We start from the raw sequence: 5,532 nt of genomic DNA, 5'->3' as shown, positions 1-5,532 counted from the left end.
TTTCTTTAGCTTTGGACAAAGTCTGTGTGGTATTAACTGTGGATATGCAAAAAAAAACAGATTGCCATTATTTTTGGGAGATATGAGTCACGATTTTAATTGAAATGATCATTTGCATTTCATTTTCACTGAAAGAAAATGTAAAATGATGACGATTGACTTTGTTTCAACTTGTATCAAATAAGCTTTTTCCCTTTACGTCGGGACCTGGGGCATCTCTGAGGCACTACAACACTCATGGTGCTAACAACAATATTGTGACACATTTTACCTTCATCAAAAAAATTCCAGTTCCTGTGATCTGGATATTGCACTTGCTATTTTTTAATTTTGATTAGTTGTGCAGCCATAGTATCAATCTTCTCTTCTAAATCTCAGTGAAAAACTAAATAAGCATATTTCTAAAAATGTTGAATTATTTCTTTAAAGTTTAGCAGATTGTCCACCTGATTGTGTTTCTTACCCATCAGCCTTTGTTCACGGACATCTTTAATGAGTAGAATATGATAACAAATAGAGATGATGGCTAAAACTACAAAAATAAAAACCACAGCTGTTACACATCCTTTAAATTCAGGCCACCTCCGCCTTGTTTTCCTTCTTTATCTTGTGCCCACACAGGTGGACAACAGGTCCACCTTCTCTCTTTCCCTTACTTGGAAACCTTTTAAAAACCTTTTTGGCTGAAAAGGTAAACAGACTTTAAAGGGGACCTCTTCCTTTGACTTTCATTTATGTGGCTAATTCTCAGAGCGCCTCTTTTCTGTCAACACTAAGAGCTTTTATTTGTGCATAGAAGAGACAGACTAATGGTTAATTCAAAAAGTCAGTTCACAGTGAAATAACACAGGAGAGGCAGCATTCATTGCAGGGGGGAGGGAGAAACAAAGCAAAGCCGTGGCCTTTAACTTCAGAGCAGGATGTAACAACACAGCAGTCAGAAGCGGCTATATTGCAATGCAGTTCATAACGGACTTTTTGCTGCTTGTGCTTTTTGTAAAATGACAGTTTCGTTATAAAAATAGCGAAGCTGTGAGCACCAGGGTGGGCTCGTGTCATGTGAACGCAGACTAATCCTCTTCATTAAAAAACAGCAGGTGTGTGCAAATGCTGTTAACCTCTGTAACCCCTAAACTAAACCTTGAACTCCCAGAATCAAAACACTCTCCACTCCCGTTTCATCTCACAACACCAGAGATAGGGTGGAGGGGGGTGCGTGCACAGAAAAATGTCCATCTTAACTCCTCATTATAACTGGCTAAGGATTAAAGGGCCATGCCAGTGTTTTTCAACATCAAGCTACTTTACTGCAAGTCATTTCCAACCATTTTCAAATGCATGCCGTAGAGTTTTACATTGCTGTATGTATGTTTAGCCTTTGGTTTCCATACATTTATATAGAGAATGAAAATAAAGTAGCGCACTAATTAACCACAACAATAATGAAACTTTGACAGACTTGCTGTTCACTTTGAAGGATTAGTCTATTAAGTTTGAAGGATGTGCTAATTTTTTTACTGTAAAAAAATGAATGGAAACCAAAGGTTGCCATGGAAACATACATTCAAAAAACAGCATGTTTGGCTAAATGGTTATGACATTTTTTAGTAGTAGTAAAGGGGCTTAAACTTTGATTTCAATTTTCAATACTTTGAATCAATTATATCATATATAGTTTTTTTTTCTTAGAAGAAGAAAAACAACATTCATCAAAGACAAGATCATTTTGTGAATACAGTGTCAACTATTTTTGGGTTAGGTGGCTTTACCCACTTACTTGTGGAATGAGCAGCCCTGTTATAAAATGGTAGCAGCAATTGAAAACAAAAGAAAATTCTCATTAGTTAGTTTTTTTAATAAAAATAAGATTTTGAGTTTGAAAACCAGGCGAGCGAGAGTGGAGGGGTGAAAGACTTGGGAGTGTGACTTGAAATATGAATCGGAGGAAAGGCTTATCTGAGGTTGCATTAAGTAAGCTGCCACTCTGACCAGAGGGGGCTCAGCTCGCCCAGCTCAGGTTACACAGATTTGGACGGGGAGGGTGAGGAGAGACCCAATTTCCTGCAGCTGAGACAAGGAAAGGCGGAAGGGGGAGGGAGGGAGGCTGACCTCCTCACTGCCTGAGCTTGCAAAGTTTGGATCTCAGGAATAAGGAGGGGTGGGAAGAGAAAGAGAAAGAGAGGGGGGGGCTTTGATGGCTCCCACTGGCAGCAGCCCATGTGACCCAAATTCTCCTGCTAGCTCAACAACAGTGCTGGCCAAAGAGGAAACTTAAGCTTACAGTAGGTGACAGACCTTTTGTAGGAATGCTCGCTGTAAGTGCTTTGCTTGTGGTGGCATATCTCCAACATTACATGTTTTAACCTTTTAAAATACACAGTCCCACGCATGGGATGCTTAGGCCCTGGTAGCGCTACTTCTGGTGTGTTTTGATTTGTTCTGGGCTCAGTCTTTAAAAACCTTTGACTAATTGTACATTATTTGAGACTTCTGAGTCTCTTGATTCTGTCTGTGCAAATTATTTAAGGTTCCTCATATCACTGCAGCAGCTGGAAAAGAAATTGGCAAAGAATGGATTTTTAGGTTTTTGGGTTTGTTTAATGTAACATTTAAAATAGATAATAATATTATATAAAAATATTATTTTCAGGCTTGTGCACAAAAATGACTCCAGGTTAAAGCCCACATAAAGATCCCACCAGTTCTTCTTCATCTCTCCCTCCTTTGTGCCGGTCGGTCTGCAGCTTGTATGTTGACAGAGCAGGCAGACACACAACCCAGCGAGGTGAAAACAGGCTGAGGTGAGCCCCCCCCCAGCACACAGGGTGTAAGTTATCAGGACACTTGTAGTGAAAGGAAGAAAAAGGAAGAGCATAATCAGCCGTCACCAGGGGTCTGGAGATTGATCCGTGGCCAGTCGATAGTGGTTGCCATGGAACGGTGTCCTGTGTCCATCGCTCACCTCCTCATCTTCAGGGCTGGTGGGTGGGTAGGGGGGCAGGAGAGGGGGTTGGGGGATGCAGTTAATCAGTGTTAAACGCACCCCCCACCCTCCTCTCCTCTTGTCCTGCTCTTCCACTGGTCCTACAGACACATCAATGAGTTCTTAGACAGCCAAGCGTCTGGGCAGGCTCAGAAAATGCAGACTCATAGACGATGTTGTGTACGGAGCCTCCTTTTTCTCCTCCATACCCTCCAAACAGAGAGCCCACAGGGAGTTAACCACTTCAAAGCTTAAAGTAACCACTTCAAAGTTGAAAGAAACTGTAGAGTTGGAGACCTGAGTTGGCTTTACTTGAATTCACAGTTTTTGGTGACAAAGCAGTTCTGAGAGATTCTCTGTACGGTCACTGACTGGGATTGAATTTAGCTCAGTTCATTGTCTCAGGACACCGAGCAGAAGGGAACCAGTGAAGGGTTAGGAGAGAAATCTGTCAGGGCTGATTGATAAATGTGTGTGTGTATGTGTGTGTGTGTGTGTGTGTGTCTCTTGAGGTGTTCGCTTAATCAGCTCTACTCTCTACGAGCGAGGCCTGTTTTCTCTGTAAATTTCCCACACTGTCTTTATCCCCACCCCTCTGCATGCTCAGCCCAGCCCTCTGAGCCCAGGGGGATCATAATAACAACAATGGCCTTCTCTCTCTCTCTTTTCACTCTTTCTCCTCCCCCTATTTTCTCTCTCCCTAATACACACACACACACACACATACACACACACAAACACAGTATTGTCTTACCCAACCTCACCTTCCTCCCCTCTCCCTCCCTCCCTCCCTTAGGAAACTAGTCCAGGCCAAGGTCCAGACTCACAGAGCAGAGCCTGTTTTTAGATCCACCTCTTTGTTCAGCAACATTTAACACTGTGGAAGTCTTCGCTTACAAACACTGTACCTGTCAGGTTTTCAGTTTGTTGAACAAAGACCTGTCCCATTTGAATATAAAGTTGCAAAGGCTAAAGTTCTTTTAAGTTAACGCCTTGTGTGTTTTGAAGTGTGGGCCCTTGATGCAAAGTTTAGGTGAGTTTAGGACATCGCTGAGCTTGTCGGAGCTTTCATCTCTCTGAGGATGTGTTTCTGTAAACACTGCACGTTAAGCTTTCCTGATTCAGCCACGCTGTTTTGGCTCTGAGCGCCGGCTTTGTACCTTTCTCTTTCTGTTATATCTTAATGAACATCTCTGTTAAAATCTCCACAATCATTCAGAAGGCAGGTATTCTTTCAGCTGTGTCTGTGCTCTTCACTCTCTTTGTGTTTCAGTGTATCCCTGCACTGCCTAATAGCCACAAGCTTCAAAAAGGCCACTGCGTCAGCCCTGTGCGAAGTCTGAATTGTGCCAGGATAAACCACATCAATTAAAAAAAAAAAAAAACAGACTGAAAAGATGAAATAAAAAAAAAGACGGCAAACAGTAAGACTTTTCTGCTTCACTGTGGTCTGCTTTGTGGCTCATAATGGCTGGACCCTGAAAGATTGTGGCTTGTCCAGATACTTCTCTCATTGCCCCAGAGAGCTTCTCACCTCGCTCATCGAGCCCCACCCACTCTGAAACCACTCGTTTCAAATCATAAGTCAGACAAGTCATCCTCTCACCATGGGGATGAAACAGAAGCTGTGGCTGACAAATGACTCTCGGCATTCGTGTCGTGGCTTTTTTCCCCATGAACGAGCGCAGCGGATCGAGCTCTGGACGTGCTTCACACAGACACTGAAACTGCTGAACAGCCGACTCAAGAAAACTGTCTTCATCCACTAACTGCAGCTACAGTAGAGAGTAGATTTTGTTGGGATTCAGTCACTTCCATACTGACCATCGATACTTGGCATCTCACACTAGGCCCTTTTTGAACTTCTCTCATCATTACTACCTGAGTAATGGTTAAGTGACTTTATGAAAAAAAAAAAAACTTCCTCATCCTTGATTCGGATGAGATGGAGGAAAAAATTAAAAAAAAAAAAAAAAAAAAAAAGACAAGAAATCAGCAGACGATCAAAACATATGAGGTTATTGTTTGTTCTTGATAATTTGTCTTATTTTGATTTTATTTTGTTAATTTTTAATTTCCAAACTTGATATGAGATTTGTTTTGTTAATAACATTCCAATTAGTTTTTTTTTTGATTGGTTGTTAGTGGGTTTTTTTCTGTAGAAAATGTAAGATTTTATACATTTGTGTTGTTGTGTGTTCACCTCTAGTTGAGTGTGTTAACAAGCCATGCTGGACATGTACACATTAAAAATTGCTCTGAAAATATTCAAAATAGTGCTTTTTATGCTGAAACTGGCGCAGCACAACATATACAGCACAACTTTGTGAATCCTATCAGAAGGAAATAGAGAATTACAATTCTGCACACACATGTACACACACACTACTCTCTTCCTGCAGTGAGGTCACTGTCCATAGGGCCTTGCTTCCTGTCTCACATGGGACAGGCAGGAGAGCAGAGCAGGCAGAGCGGGGTCTGGCCGGCTGCCAGGAAGCCACATGAGCAGGGAGGAAGTTAGCGAGCAGCGTGCACAGCCTATAGGAAAC

At 42.0% G+C, this 5,532-nt stretch overlaps 1 long non-coding RNA gene across 1 annotated transcript; it reads left to right on the top strand.

Annotated features, from left to right (window-relative positions):
* The first annotated feature begins 2,120 nt into the window (after nucleotides 1–2,120).
* Nucleotides 2,121–5,257, top strand: LOC139627505 (uncharacterized). Its single transcript, XR_011692581.1, has 2 exons — nucleotides 2,121–2,319; nucleotides 2,402–5,257. It is a non-coding gene; the product is annotated as an uncharacterized lncRNA (long non-coding RNA).
* Nucleotides 5,258–5,532: the final 275 nt, after the last annotated feature.

This window comes from Trachinotus anak, unplaced genomic scaffold, assembly GCF_046630095.1.
Source record: "Trachinotus anak isolate AG129_WGS33_773 ecotype Australia unplaced genomic scaffold, CSIRO_AGI_Tana_v1 ptg000011l, whole genome shotgun sequence".
Taxonomy (NCBI): domain Eukaryota; kingdom Metazoa; phylum Chordata; class Actinopteri; order Carangiformes; family Carangidae; genus Trachinotus; species Trachinotus anak.
Note: the sequence above shows the minus strand (reverse complement) of the source record. Positions and strands in the feature narration are given on the sequence as shown.